This window comes from Schistocerca nitens, chromosome 7, assembly GCF_023898315.1.
Source record: "Schistocerca nitens isolate TAMUIC-IGC-003100 chromosome 7, iqSchNite1.1, whole genome shotgun sequence".
Taxonomy (NCBI): Eukaryota; Metazoa; Arthropoda; class Insecta; order Orthoptera; family Acrididae; genus Schistocerca; species Schistocerca nitens.
In genome coordinates this window covers 133,028,625-133,045,742 of record NC_064620.1, presented here as the reverse complement: position 1 = coordinate 133,045,742, position 17,118 = coordinate 133,028,625, and the positions used below count along the sequence as shown (strand labels likewise).

General features: G+C 37.0%; 1 pseudogene; it reads right to left on the bottom strand.

Moving 5' to 3' along the window:
- Nucleotides 1–339: 339 nt before the first annotated feature.
- On the bottom strand, nucleotides 340–457 carry LOC126195851 (5S ribosomal RNA; annotated as a pseudogene).
- Nucleotides 458–17,118: the final 16,661 nt, after the last annotated feature.

Here is a 17,118-nt window from a genome sequence, read left to right as displayed (position 1 = left end):
ACGCGTATATTCGCCCGTACCCATCTCCGCAGATGCCGTTCACCTCTGTCAACTGAGGTCCGTGTGCTCCACAATTGCCTCGGCACTGGCTTTGGGTGGCGCCATTTTACCGTGCACGGTATACTTCAACGACGACGGCACGCAATCAGTTTCTAAACTTACCCGTTTCGGACACACTGCCACCCCAGGCCCCAAAGCTAATAAAAGCACTCCGTCCGATAGGAGGGGCGTGAGGTCAGCTCTCCCGCTCGTTACGATGGTTTTCTTTGACCGGAGCCGCTACTATTCGGTCGAGTAGCTCCTCAATTGGCATCACGAGGCTGAGTGCACCCAGAAAAATGGCAACAACACATGGCGGCCCGGATGATCACCCATCCAAGTGCCGGCCACGCCCGACAGCGCTTAACTTCGGTGATCAGACGGGAACCGGTGTATCCACTGCGGCAAGGCCGTTGCCCCAAAGCTAATTACCATGCCGACTTGTGCGACATATAAATCGCTCCCTTTCCATTGCACAGGATTCCACGTCCCCCCCCCACCCCCAACACGTCACACTCTCTCTCTCTCTCCCTCCCTCCCTCTCTCTCTCTCTCTCTCTCTCTCACACACACACACTGAAACCTCCCCTCGAAATATTATGAATGATTGTGCTGATAAACCACTTACGTTATTTGATTTTCAAACAGTTGAGCAGAACTGAACGTACTTAGACATTTCGATCGTTACTTATTCTGATCAACACTAAACTGACACAAACAGTGCAACACAGTCTGACTTCCAATAATCTCTACAAAAGGATGAGCCTGACTAACAAAAACCTATACCTTTCATGAATCACTTACCTCACAAAAATCTTCGTTGCTCGAACTACTGCAATACAACGAGCGCCAATACTGGCAGCTAAATAAAAAATTCCAACTACTGAAGGCACTAACTACTGATAGGCATACTTAGCAAATGAAAGATTTTGATAGAGAAAAAAAATGTATTTACCTTAATAATGTTCAAAAGTCATCATATATATCTATCAATTCATGGCAACCATCTTTACAAATTTCCGATTTCTGGCGGACACACGTCTACATCGTCCGCTTACAGTAACCTCTCAGAACTCTGCATCTCTCTCTCCACGTCCACCACTGCTGGCTGCTCACTTCCATCTGCCCAACGCTACGCACTGTTCACATCCTGTTGCCCAACACTACAATAGCGAATATTCCAACAGTGCCAACCAGCCACAGACTGCACACAGCACAGCCAGTGATTTTCATACAGAGCGCTAAGTGGCATTACCAACATAAAAACAAAAAGAGCCTACTTACATACCCCCATGCTCCCCACAAAAAAATTTACAAATTGTTTTGGGCAGTGGCCAATAATGATTGCACACACTTATTGATACAATGTTGGTCAAAAGATTTTCTCACAGTCCATAAAGACAGTCCTGATCATTCATCACAGTAGTGACTGCATTGCACAAAGTCTAATCAGAAAAAGATATTTGCACATGGAAGTCGTGGATTTCCATGCAGTCTTGAAGAAGTAGTGATGCCCTTAAAACGGAAAGACAATGCTGACTATTGACATGCAGACAGTTAATGGGCCACAACAGAGCAAACCCACAGCAGAGTCAGTCGAAGTTTTGAAGAATATTGGTAGGTAGGTCATCACAGAGCAGACCCACTGTAGTGCTGGTAGAGATTATAGTATTGGTGGACCATCAAAGATGCAGAGCCAGTGTAGTCCTTGTAGTGATGGCCAGCAGCCATCTTTTGCGACTGTGCAGTTTGTAACGGAACCTATTAAAGGCTTTACTTTACCGAAGTATGCGATACCTTCCAAATTATAAGGTGCACAAGCACAATCGAAGAATCGTGCAGACAATATAGCCAGTCCATAAACCACCACTTGTGCAGTCACAAAGTTTTTGGAATTATCCTCAGAACCAGCAATGCTGTTAACCAGTCTCTTGCTGAATTATTAACACACATGCAAGCACTAACTGTCCCTTTTTTTCACATGTTGTGTATATGCTATGACCAACAGAAACGTGTGTAGTGAAATGAATCTTAATTTGAAGAACTGGTGTCTTAGAATTATAAATTTACTACATCAGAATACAATTACAAAGGTACAAAATACATCATTAAAGAACATAACAATACAGATAACATTTGTAGTAATACAGGATTTGCAAAAGAATAGGAATAACATATACATCAGTGTTACAGGAACTATGACATAAGTAGATAAATAAAATAATGAGAATAGTGTTCGAAAATTAATTTCACACATGCACATTAAAACAGAACAGAAAAAATAATGTCTAAACGTCTTTACAAAGAAAATAACATATTATTAGAAAAATTCTACAACATGACTCTTATCAGATAAACACATAAAGACAGGAAGAACACAAATACACAACTGTACACAAACAAATAGCAGAATAACACAAAAGGAAAAGACAGGGTTTGTTATACTGCAGTTTTTTGCAAACAAAACTTTCTTTACTTCTTCGAGATCTCCCTTCGTTCATCATTATTCCCAAAAAGTCCTATCTATACAGGTCTGCTTTCTGTATTCTTCATAGTTAGTTTCTTATATAGTCTACCACCTCTTAAGCTAACTTAAATCTACTGAGCTCAGATTGTAACGGAACATATTAAAGGCTTTACTTTCCCGAAGTATGCGATACCCTCCTAATTCAACCAGTTTAATGAGTATTTATGATTATAGAAAAGTTATTGTGTATGTTAACAATGATTGCACATGTCTCCATAAACAGTCAACCCATTAAATTATACTGAATAACTGACCCACACAAAAGTTGATATCACTTGATCACTGATACAGCAAATGTCATCATGTAAAAACACTAAGTTCATCTTAAATAATTAATATGAAGTACGAAAAATAGTGGCCAACTTAGGTATTTTGGATCTCCTTAAATAAAAATCACCCAGTGAAACCTATTTGTTCACTAGGAGCGTTTTCACTCAGTATTCACGCAATCAATCCTATTTTAGACGAAAACCAATGTAATTCTTAATAATTCATGTTACTTACTTATTTATGCAAATTAGAGAAGTCAATTGACAAACTTCTAAAAAACGACCTTTTTGTAACAAAGAATTATTCTGTCAAGTCAACAAATCTGTCTGTCATTTTAATAACATATTACATTATGTCACTCGATGCAAATTAATAACTTTTCTGCACAAATTATGATAACAGATGTACATGTGACTCATAAACTATATCTCTTTTTAGTAGTTCTTTGACAATGTTATAAATACAAGCAGCGAGAAGGGTCGAAAGACAGTCGGAGGCAGTCAGAGGCAGTCGGAATGTCACTTTGGTGAAGTGTGTTTCTGTGATATTGTTTGGGATGGAAAAACAATGCAAAGAACATGTAAAGGAAGTACTACTTTGTGTTGTGTTATGGTCTTTGGTGGACAGTGGAAATAATATGGCCACCAAAGTAATAAATATTTGATGTTTACATATGTGTTGGTTTCGTTTGTTCTTTATCATCAAAAGCACATGAAAAACACGGGACCTCATGTGTTTACCCTAGACAACCAGATTTAGAGCTAGCATCAGCATCGAGACACAGCAGCGATCCAGCAAGCAGCAGCGATTACTACAATACAATACATTTTAATGGCGCCAACCTAACATCAAGTGCTAACAAGCTCCGTAAATTGGAGTGAAATAGTGCGATTACAGCAATTAGCAATATCAACGAAAAAGGCGGGCCATTTACAAAAGTGGGGGCTCGTCCGGGATCTTTAAGTGCATCGATGATAATAGTGCAGCGATAAATTTCGTAAGTGCTTAGCATTCCAAAAAAGTTTATTTGTGCAGTGTGTCAACAGTGAAAATATGTCAAAAATAAATTAATTAATTGTGTTTGTGCGACTACGAAAAACTATTATCACACCGCTCGGAAGACTAACGTCTGGATTATGTCAATGGAATTCATCAATCAAGACTTCAGCTTCGATAAAACTGAATATAAGTGAAGAAAGCCAACAAGAACAGCGATCACGACATCATAGCATAAAGCAAGGTATTTTGTTGCTGTCATTTTAAATAATTAATAGTGAACATGTCTACCTGAGAGTGATGAGATCGTAGGAAATGTAAAAATTGAACCAGGGGATGGGGAACAATTAAACTTAACAGAGTGGCTAGCAGGGTTTGCAAGTCAAATAAGCTCGCAACTTAAACAATCAAGTGAAGAAGTACGTTTGGATTTTAAACAATCAAGTGAAGAAAACACAGATAGACTGGATAAGTTAAGTTTGGATTTTAAACAATCAAGTGAAGAAAACACAGATAGACTGGATAAGTTAAGGTTGGATTTTATACAATCAAATGAACAAGTAAGTTTGAAACTTAAAGAAAACACAGATAGACTGGATAAGTTAAGTTTGGATTTTGATCTATTAAGTACTCATCTCAATGAGAAGTGAGAGGAATTTAAAACTACTCTCAGTAAGAACACTAGTGAAAAGTTGATACACTTCAGAAAAGAATTTCAAGTTAAAGTTGAAAGCTTAAATGAAAACATACAAGCTAACACAGACAGCATTGCTGTCATCTACAACAGAGTAGATACTGAAGTTGGAAGATTAGATCAGAGAATAGACAAAACATCAGAAAACCTTAAACAAGAATACAACCTGTACACCACCAATGTAGATACAAAAGTAGAAAATATACACGCTAAATATACACAATTGGAGGACGCATTGATGTCCAAACAAACGATTTACAATCAAAATACAATGCATGGGCACATCCAAGTGAAATGCTTTCCTGGTGAAAATTTGCACCCTATTGACTTTATTCACCAATGTAAGGATATGTTTGTTGTAGGAATGTCAGATAACATAAAAATTAAGTTAGTAAAACGGTTTCTAGAAGGGGAGGCCCTGTCCTGGGCAAATGAGAATAATGATTCTTGGAATACTTTTGAAGAGTTTGAAGCTAAATTGATTTGTAAATTTTGGTCACAATCCATACAAGCCAGATTAAAGTCAGAATTTCTAAATGGACCAGTGTATAGAGGGAAAGTAGGGGGAATGCAAAAATTTTGCAGAGATCAATTGAAAAAACTTGCTCACTTGAATAATTCTTTTGATATTATGACACAAATTGATGTTTTAAAAAGAAGATTACCAGAGAGACTGCAGTGGGAATTGGTCCATGGACCAGACGATTCAATGGAAGAGTTCCTGAAATTTGTAGATAGATTAGATAGGGCTTTGGAAAGAGAAAGTAACCAAAGTTTTGGCTCTGGCAACAACCAGTATGGGGGGTGGAACAGGAATGTAAATAGAGATTATTATGGGAGGAGAGACTTTGAAAATTCTGGAAATAATGCTCCAAATAGGGGAGATAGGAGATATGAAAATGATTTCAGAAACAATACACAGGAGGGAGGATGGAGGAGAGATAACAGGAATGATAGAAATAGGTATTGGGGAAGAGAACAAGATAGAAGGGGGTTTGTTGAAACTAGTGAACAAAACGACAACTACAAACGGACAGACCGAGGAAACCAGCCGGGAAACGGTGGACAGTCCCACCAGATGTCCGTAGTTTTGGGGCTAGACAATATTATGACAGGACAACACATAACCGAAACTGGAAAAGGAGAGGATACAATGTAAAGAGTAATTACCATGAAAATACTGAAGTTGTTAGAATGAATAAATTAGAATTTAATAAAAGGTTTTGGGATACTATGAGTAAAAGTGATACAGTTAATAAAAACTGTGTTCAAGCACAGGTAGTTAGTGAAAGTGCAGAAGTTGAAGGTATTGCAGAGTTCCATAGTTGGGCTGAAAAAGATACTGGTGTAAATAACAAGTCAGACACACCACAAGTAGAATCTATTTTGGGCGGTTTATTTGATAAGAAGGGGGATGACGAAGTGTTTAATGGAGCAAAAGACTCAATTGCTGAGATTCAGATACATAGGGGGAAACTGAAGATGGGGTTGTTGTTGAGGAGGAGGAAGAAGTAATAGAGGGACATTTAAATAATGATCCTAAATCAAGTGATGTTATTGATGAGAGTGTGAAGGAAGAAATAAAAGTAGTTGCAGAATTGAAAAGTGATTATGTGGTAAAGGTAAGTGATGTGACAAACATGGGTAATAATGAGGTTAATTTAAGTGAAATGCAGACTAGGGAATGTGTATCTGAGGACAAGCTATTGCCTATTGGGAACTATGAAACACTAATCTATGAGAATGGTAATAATAATAATAATAATAATAAGAATATTAAAGAAAATATAAAGGGGTGGAATGTAAATGTGTGTTTTCAAGAAAAAGGGGAAAAGTTTTTAGAAGTTTTGTGGAACAACTATGGAAACTGTATCAACAAAGATGCCTTTTGGAAAGAAATAGCAAAGGTAAGTGTAACCTTGTATCCTATATGGTGGATAAGAATCTGTAGTGGACTTTATAAAAAATGGGGTGAAAACAATAATTTGTTGAGTGGCAACACAGTGTTAAGAGGAACAGATGAAAACAAAGGTTTATGTTTAAATGTCAATGCTTTGCAAACAGAGAGGGATGTGTCTAAGTGTAGGAAAGAGACATTAGACTTAGGAACTAAAGAAATTGAAAATGATCTATTGTTTGAAAATACTGAAATAGACAAAGATGTTGATCTAGGTTATCCATATGTTAAAGTAAACATTGATATTTGTCCATTTGAAATAAAAGAAAGCCCACATCCTAATGCGTATAGACTTATCTTTCCCAGATCAAGAAGGTTGTTTGGATTAAGAAACATCACTGAATTGAAACCATATAAACATGATTAAGCACATTTCCCTGTTTGAATACAGTTACTTACCCATTTTCCGTAAAGCATGTTATCAGCAAAGAATTTTACTGGGTGTGTCAAATAGCAACTACCACTCATCCTACAGACCCTGGAAAAGTTCCAGATCTCTGAGACAATGTTTTTAAATTTTTATTGACACTATTGAATATTAAATATTGTGATATCCTCATTACTTGCAATGGGCAAGAAGGTGACAAACATTTATTACTTTCTTGTTGTATTGTTGGATATGGGACATACTTGCACCAAATATAAAAGACAATGAAAAAATTGTTGTGCAAGACCCATCATTTTGTTACCATTCTTTTCTTAGGCATTAGATTTGTGAACAATTTTCTACAGCTAATCAGATGTTTACCAAGTTTGATGTTTGTGTTATGTTGTGACCAAATTAAGTGTGCAATTTTGGTATTAATATGTTCTTGTACTATCTTGACTATGTGTCTCAATGGGAGACAAGTTTTTTAAATATTTTCTTTTTTTATGCATATTATATTCATACATGTGACTTCTCTAGTGTTTGTGTTTATATATCATGTCCATACTTATAATTATGTTCGTTTTCATTTCCTTTATGTGGCTCAAAACGAGCAGACCGTTGCAAAATTTTCCTATGGACATCTGACCTGTCCATCTATGTAATATATTTATGTTCCTTCTATTATATTGATTAATCTGTGACTCAATGAGAACTGACTTTGAAATAATTTACATATATTTTTTATATATCTTAAAATCGCATGTGATATATTTGTATCTGTTTTTGATCATTTTCCATGTGGCTCACTGGGAGCAAAGATTAACATTTTTTTTTACTTTCATATATTACTAAATATTTTTATGATGCTGTCATACTGAGAGCCATAACACAAAGTGCATTTGAAACAACACAACTAAAATATTTGCAGGAAAAAGTTATCTTGAAACGGTGTAACGGTCGTTGTATACATACACATTATGCATAGTAATTGACACATTTGTCCTAGTCGGCTAATATCATTAACATTCTGTAAGTGATATTACCCGAGGGGGGTATTGTAACGGAACATATTAAAGGCTTTACTTTCCCGAAGTATGCGATACCCTCCAAATTCAACCAGTTTAATGAGTATTTATGATTATAGAAAAGTTATTGTGTATGTTAACAATGATTGCACATGTCTCCATAAACAGTTAACCCTTTAAATTATACTGAATAACTGACCCACACAAAAGTTGATATCACTTGATCACTGATACAGCAAATGTCTTCATGTAAAAACACTAAGTTCATCTTAAATAATTAATATGAAGTACGAAAAATAGTGGCCAACTTAGGTATTTTGGATCTCCTTAAATAAAAATCACCCAGTGAAACCTATTTGTTCACTAGGAGCGTTTTCACTCAGTATTCACGTAATCAATCCTATTTTAGACGAAAACCAATGTAATTCTTAATAATTCATGTTACTTACTTATTTATGCAAATTAGAGAAGTCAATTGACAAACTTCTAAAAAACGACCTTTTTGTAACAAAGAATTATTCTGTCAAGTCAACAAATCTGTCTGTCATTTTAATAACATATTAAATTATGTCACTCGATGCAAATTAATAACTTTTCTGCACAAATTATGATAACAGATGTACATGTGACTCATAAACTATATCTCTTTTTAGTAGTTCTTTGACAATGTTATAAATACAAGCAGCGAGAAGGGTCGAAAGACAGTCGGAGGCAGTCAGAGGCAGTCGGAATGTCACTTTGGTGAAGTGTGTTTCTGTGTTATTGTTTGGGATGGAAAAACAATGCAAAGAACATGTAAAGGAAGTACTACTTTGTGTTGTGTTATGGTCTTTGGTGGACAGTGGAATTAATATGGCCACCGAAGTAATAAATATTTGATGTTTACATATGTGTTGGTTTCGTTTGTTCTTTATCATCAAAAGCACATGAAAAACACGGGACCTCATGTGTTTACCCTAGACAACCAGATTTAGAGCCAGCATCAGCATCGAGACACAGCAGCGATCCAACAAGCAGCAGCGATTACTACAATACAATACATTTTAATGGCGCCAACCTAACATCAAGTGCTAACAAGCTCCATAAATTGGAGTGAAATAGTGCGATTACAGCAATTAGCAATATCAACGAAAAAGGCGGACCATTTACAAGATGCATAAACGAGGAACGAGGCACTGCAACAGCACAAAACAATTAACACAAACAGCAATGACAAAAAATGCAAAATGGCAAAGCAAGCTGCAATATATTTAAATTAACGATGCAAATGCAACATTATCACTAATATGAGCCAATGTGCTACAAAAAGAAAAAAAATGAGTAGTAAAACTGGCTTAATACAATGTAAAACTCAGTAGAACTATGCCTAGCAAACAGCAGCAGCAAATGCTATAACTTATACCTAAACATGACAAAGCTCAAACAGAAAAAAATATTACAGTAAAGATGGCCATGTCTAATATCTATGTCACATCTTAACACTAGAGTGATGCATTACGATAAGTTACTCTAGCAGACAAGTTACCACATCGCTAAAAATTATTTATGCAGTTCCTGTGAAGGGAAATGTCTATTTCTGTTCCTTTTTTTAAAGAAAGTAGATCATAAAATTATTGTTTAATTGATCTGTAGACAGAAAATATTTACATTAGTACATCTATTTAATTTTATTTTAACCAATGCTGCAGTACAGCTAGAAACTAGATATTAAACAAAATAGGCAATTATCTATACAAAGCAAAGCATGAAACATCATTCAATAGCTATGTGGCATTTCATAAGGCGGTAAAAAAAATCTCTCAACTAGAAAGACAGTAATCAGGTGTATAGACTTAAAATATATCTCATCATTTCATTAGGCAGTTCAGTAAATATCAGAAAGTATGAGCTCAAAACTGTAATCATATGTTTCAAGTATGAGTGTGTCTTACTTGAAATGCTTTCTTCACAGAAATGTCAATAGCGAGGTTAATGGCCTCTTTTTTTTAATCTAATTGCTTTTTCTCCAGACGACTGGCACAGCTGTTCGCCCATAATGCATTATGTAAAGGTCACTTAGCTTCCTTACTGAAATATTTACGACAGCAGTTTGCGCTAGTGACAGTCTCATATAAAAAATTTCACAAGTCGGAATTTGCGTTACAAATGTGTAGAAACATAATCTTATAAATCTTACAGAGTCCAAAAAATTTTTGCCGGCATTGTGATACATTCACACATCTACATACATTTCATATCTCTTAAAGTATGATTTTGGTTTCCAACATCCTTTTTCACAAATCACAGAGTCCCTAACCACTACTCATTATTGCTTACTTTATTACATATATACATATTCGTCGACACTTCTTCAATATTTCATCATAATAAATAGGTAGCATAAATTAATTCCTCATATAGCATCAGCTTATTGATCATAAACATACCCCAAGAGCATAATACACATTGTCGTCGTAATAATATCATAACACCTCAGTCAAATCTCAGAAATGTCGTAGCTTTCTTCAGTAATCTCAAAACCTTAAAAAAATGCGGTCTGTTCATTTCAATCAAGTCATCTACCTCAAACGTCCTTAAAAAATAATGACCCCATACCAAAAACATTATTCAAAGTTGTCATAGTATCACAATGGTTCCATAAAAATATGAAGAGGTCACAAAGTACAGACAAAATACAATTTCATAAGTTTGAATTAATTTAACTGTGTAATTACATAAATATGTGTCACTGACAGAAAAAAATGTTGGCTTCTCTGTTAAATAATCAGATAGCTGTGTAATTCTGTGATAGAGAAATATGGTACCTATGTGTTAAAGTTGTATAAGCAAATACCATATTAGCTAGGGCTCCTTTGCCACACAGTACACAAAGTAAAAGTGTACCCCCTGAGGATTCACGTAATCATACCCTCAGATGTTACAGATTACAGCAATGGAATGAAATGTATCACCGAAAATCTTCTTTGTATCTTTTTAATTCAAAAATCTTTAACAATAAAGGTTTTAAGTACAAAAATTAATCACTCAAATGCGTGTCCTGTAGCGCTAAATGTGCGTCGTGCTGTAAGATAATTCTATGGAAGTATCGTATTTATCATTCTCTGTAAGTAAAGTTCTGCAGAAGTTAATGTACTTACCTCATCATAAACAAAAGTGAATTGCTTTGGGTATAGATATCGTAGTTATTACGCTTATTGCCGTGTTTAAGAAAGTACTGTACTGTAGCGTATTGTTGTGCTACGGAAAAGGCTGTCTCATTGTAGCTATACTACAAAGTGACTAATAAAACATATTTTTCTTTCCAGAATAATACAGAAAATATATATATAACATATATAAAACAGATACACTGCAAAAGCAACAAAGTAAATTGTGTCACTCATTAGTACCGTCGTGATATAATCGTGTAGCTGTCAAATAAACTAATCACTGTGTCATCTGGTATCTCTCAGAAAGTACTTTAAATCCAGAATGTATTTTCAAGTAAACCAAAATGTTGCATTAAAATCTCATTAGCAGTACCAGTAATTGTTCTAAGTATGTAAGCCTTATAGTCGTTATGTAATCGTGCAACTAACAAGCAAGAATGTACACACACAATACCACTGTGTCGTCTGCTCACTATAACAATGCATTTGTAATTACTGTCTAAATAATTTCCCTAGGTTCTTGACTGGATAGTTAACTTTAAAACATTGTTGCATATAACAGTTTATAAGTGTGACAAAGAATACTAGTAACGTGAAGTGGAAAATTTTATAGCAAAGACTAAGTTAAAAAGTAGATTATCTCTCAATAAACGGTTTTACATGTGAAATGTGGTTCAATCCTTTACTTTTCCTAGTACGCAGACTTTCAAATTCAAAGCAATTATCATGTGGTACACGTCGGTAAGGAATGATAAAATTTTTCTCAAGGTTATTGTCTATGTTATTTTTCTCTGAGCCAGCCAGCGCACGGGGCTGCCTGCGCTGTGAGTCATTGTCTGTCTCTTTGTTGGCGCACATCGTTAGTGGGATTTGGAGATCTAACTTCTACAAATTGACCTTGCCGAAAGGGCCATGCCTTGTTTGAATCCCGCCAGTTCTGATGAAATTTAGGTCCATTGTTACGATTATATCGTCTGTCGTCTTGTCGGTGGATTCCATACTTTCTTTCTTGTCGGTCACGTGGTGGAGAATTTCTCCCTGAGTCGTAAATGCGCGGTGGACCGTTGTGTCTGAAGTTATTCTGTCTCCCTTGATAATCATTGTTTTGGTTCCCATATTGTATGTTTCTCTGATCGTCTCTGTCATAGTAATTACCGGGGAGAGGTGATCTTTCCCTGTAATTATTCCTACTCTGCCAACGGTTGTCATACGGGTGGTGTCTGTTTTGGTAACGATTTGCGTTGTAAGGACAGCCTTGTCGTGTCCAGTTATTATTTCTGTCACCGCAGAATTGTGACGGATATGACCTGTAATTGTTGTGATCCTATTTTCGCATCCCGCGATTGACAGTGCCAATTTTCATTTCTTGTAACGGTCTCTGAAAAGCTTCAATGTCGTCATTGCAACGTCCTGCCAAAATAATATGTCGTAAATGTTCAGGCAATTTGATTAAGCAAATGCACATGAGTTCTGAGGGGCTGTATGGGTTTGATAGGCACTGATTCTTGTGCAACGTGTCTTGAAAATATTTCATAAGAGTGGAAAATTCAGATTGTTCGAAATGTTTTATCATTATGATGCTATGTTTTATTCGGTCTTGTGTAGCTTGAGACCAATATGCTGAGAGGAATGACAATCGTGAATGACCGATCGCATTCTTGCAGCTGGTTCATTCTCTAAGTAGCCACACATAAATTCTAATCTGTGCTCTAATGACCAGTTGGGAGGAAAATAATGAGAGAATTGATGAAGCCACGCTTGTGGATGAATGTCGTTGCCAGAACTCTTAAATGTTTTGAATTTACGTGTAGTAATGAACAGCTTGTAGTCAAAGTCATCGTGTCGGTGAGTCGCATATCGGTCATTGTTACGTCGTGTCAGCGGTTCCATCTCAAAATTCGGTGTACCTTGCCAGTTTCTTTCATAATTTCCGAAATGGCCTGTGTTATTATTTTGTGGCTTTTCCGTCATTTCTATGTCCCTCTTCCCATGTTGGAGCGCGAGTCTCCTCTGAAGTATGTAGTTCTTGTATTACTTCTGCCAACTGATCTTGTAATTCCCGGATTTCTCTTTTGTGTTGCGTATTAATTTGGTTCTGATTTTGTTTGAATTTCTTAATTTGTTCATACTCTTCTGTGTCAGTGGAGGCTACGGGTCTTGAGTCATTCTGATCATCATCTACCTCAGTAGATAAGTTAGTGAACTGATCCGAAGGTTCAGCCACTTTCTCCGATAGTGAACTGATTTCCGCAGTGTGTTTTTCTGAACCAAGTTTCAGCGTGTCCATTTGTGTTGAAAACGTATCTACTGTGTCCTTTACGTTTTCCTGAGATTTTGCAAGTTGCGTAACCGAATCGGTAGATGCAACTGAGTCAATTTTAGCTTGCAAGGTGTCGTGATTTTCATGAACAATAGTTTGCAGTTCCTTTATGGCTGCTTCGTGATTCTGTAATGCATTTTCATGCCGCGAAAAAATAGGTTGGAAATGCTCACAAATTTGTGTCTTTACGTCATTACAGACTCTTTGACATTTCGATTCGATTTTAAGTAACTCAGCAGTTAAACCTTCACGTGTTTGTTCAAGCGTAATGTCTAACATTTGAAGCTATTGCTGTGTTTGTCTCTGGTGTTGTTCCATTGTGTCTAACTTTTGAAGATTTTGTTCCATTGTGTCTAACTTTTGAAGATTTTGTTCCATTGTGTCTAACTTTTTAAGATTTTGTCCCATTTGTTTCTGATTATTTCAAGCGTTGTGTCTAACTTTTCTTGCCTTTGTCCCATTTGTTGCGTTAACAGTAATAACATTGCCCTGGTATCAGAAACATGTTCCTCAGTGCTATTCGTCAGTGCATTTGAACCGGCAGTATTCGCATTTTGAAAAGCAGAAAATGTGTCTTGACTTATTTAAGAAAATGGTGAGGACGCAAAGCCTGAATCTGCAGTATTTGCAAGATTGCGTCCTGTCATTTCGGAATCCTGAGGCGATCTGTTGCCGATCGATCGATCGACAATGCTTCCCTGTTCACCAATTGTTTCACTGTCTACACATTATTTGTCGCCCGCTCCATTTCCCTATGCACAATTACCATATTACTACTTTGAATGTGTGTTAATTCATTACATGGTGGTGCTGATAAGCTACGTTCGTCGTCACTATCATTTCTCAATATACGTTGGAGCCTAGTGTTACGTTATTCACGAGCCATAATTATCACGTGTTTCACACGATAACAAAAAAAGTACAATTTGAAGAGAAAAAATAAGAAAACACATTAACATAGCACTGAAAACAATATCTAGTTATTTACAAGTGCAGCTGCGAAATACTTGGTGCTAATCAATATGCATGCCACAACTGTTTTACTGTACAACAATGAAAAACTACAACTACAATTCTCTCTACAATTACGCTCTAGCAATAAACAATAGTTCACTAATTACACAAACTACAAGAAAAAAGTAGAAGATTCCAGGTTCTAATCCTGGCAGGGTCGCCATATGAAACCTCCCCTCGAAAAAATATGAATGACTGTACTGATAAGCCCCTTACGTTATTTGATTTTCAAACAGCTGAGTAGAACTGAACGTACTTAGACATTTCGCTCTTTACATATTCTGATCAACACTAAACTGACATACAATATTTTTAGCGTAACGCAATCTGACTTTCAATAATCTCTACAAAAGGATGGCCCTGACTAACAATAACGTATATCTTTCATGAATCACTTACCTCACAAAAATCTTCGTTACTCGAACTACTGCAATACAGCGAGCACCAATACTGCCAGCTAAATAAAAAATTCTAACTGCTGAAGGCACTAACTACTGATAGGCGTACTTAGCAAATGAAAGATTTTGATAGAGAACAAAAAATGTATTTACCTTAATAGCGTTGAAAAGTCGTATATATCTATCAGTTCATGCAACCATCTTTACAAATTTCCGATTCCTGGCGGACACACGTCCAGATCATTCGGGCGCTCTGATTTATCAGCGCAGTTCCTCACATACTGCGAATACAAAAATCTCTCTGCGCATATTTCGGGCAGTAAACGGCCATTAAATATCGGCAATCTGCCAACACTGTAGTCACGTGTATCTAAACTATCTCTGTCAGGAGAAAGCAGCAGTCCTGTACAGTTGGTGCAATAAATACCGTTTTGGGTTAGCATGTAGGAGGTCTGGGGTTCGGTTCTGAGTCGTGCATTATTTGTTTTTATTTGCTAGATACAGTCTGCGTGGTACGGTATGTGGTATCTTAACTGTCATACAGCGATTACAATGGGTGTTCTACAAAACATCTGCAGTTACGTATTGTAAACGGAGAAATTTAAATACAATTGTTTTCATAGGTCATCTTTTAAAGAAAACTTTTGCATGTGGTGGTCGCGAATTGCTTCGCACCAATGCATCTACCAGATACTAAACCTGTTTCTCTGTGTACCCTCCCGCAAGGGTCCCACCGATTAATATCAACTGCTGTTCTTGCCACGTTCAGGTCTATTAAAATCCGTTACGGCGTTACATCACCAGTGGGGCTAGAAATGTGCTTTGCCAATAGTTTAGATGGGGTCAGTGGGCGAGGGTACACAGGAAACAAGTTTGGAATCAAGTCGATGGAGTAGCGTGAAACAATTTGCGACCGCGACGTGCAAAAGGTTTCTTTAATAGATGACCAATGAAAAAGATCGTATTTACATTTCTGTGTATGCAGTACTTAATTGCAAGTGTAGGAGACCCACTTAGTAGCTGTATGGTAGCAAATAAAAATAAAATGTCTCAACCCAGAATCGAACCCTCGAGCTCCTGCAAGCCAACCCAAAACACTATTCCGGGCACCAAGTGCAGAGCACTGGTCTACGCAGATAGTTACCGTACACTTGATTACAGTGTTGCCAGACTGCCAATCTTTAAAGCTCATTTACTGCCCGAAATATGCGCAGGGCGAAATTTTGTGAAAGACATTTCTGTATTCCGAGAATGTGGGGAATCATCCTCCAAAGTCCAAATGCTCGAATTTTACTTCACCCTGTATATGACATCTACCAACTACCGTCTGTGTGGTTAATGCACGTTGACGTCGAACATCGGCGGTGGTGACGTTAATGTGAGAGGACAGATTAATACCTCTGTTCTCGCTGCGTAGTGTCGCCTAAGATACATTTTGACAGGCCTTGGAAATGTCATTTCAAATGTCTGAAGTTTACCGTTGTAAGTTTTGAGAACAGTCCACGTTTCAAACCCATGAAACAATGCAGGAACAGCCATATCTCATAATATTTATTTTTAGTTCGTGTGAATGTTTTTTTTTTTCATTTTTCCAGAGATATCTTTGATTCATCTGACGTTTATTTCGTGATGTCCCTCTCGTAGGTTATATCAAATGCGAACAAAACTCTGATATGTGAAAGGTTACCATCTATAACAGTTTTTATGATGTACTGGATATATTCACTCTAGAACTATTATTTTGAATTTTTTCACTGAGGAGTACAGCGTGATTATAACTGAAGTGCAGTTGCTCACAGAGGTAAAGTGTGTGTTGTAATTATGTTATGACAGCGAAACTTGCTGCCACAACATACTTGTGCGTCCCATGGATGTATTTTAATGCGTTAATGCGGAACAGACTAACACTGGAAAAGACAGGTGCGATTAGGCTCTGTGAATGCAAGAGAGACGTACAGAAATTTTTCCTTATGTAATGGATTATGAACGGGAGGTGCGCAAAGAAGGTCAAAAACGTGGAAAGTCATATTGCTGATTTTATTATTACGATACGTTCAGTGTGAGCACCGGATGCGTCGACGAGATGCTGCATCCGTAAAACTACGTGATCAACAGTGACTCGCAGCAGCTACAGTGGAATCTGAGCAAAGTGTCCCTGTACACTGGCCTTCAGATGAGGTACAGTCTGAACTTTAGATGAGGCAGAGTCTGAACGTGTCCCTGGCAAACGCGTCCTTTTAGATATCGCCAGAGCACAGAGTCACTAGGATTCAAATCAAGCGATGCTGCAGGCTATGCATCTGGAAAACCTCTGGAGATTACACGTTCGTGGAAGCTTGCATTAAGCAGATTTTTCAATG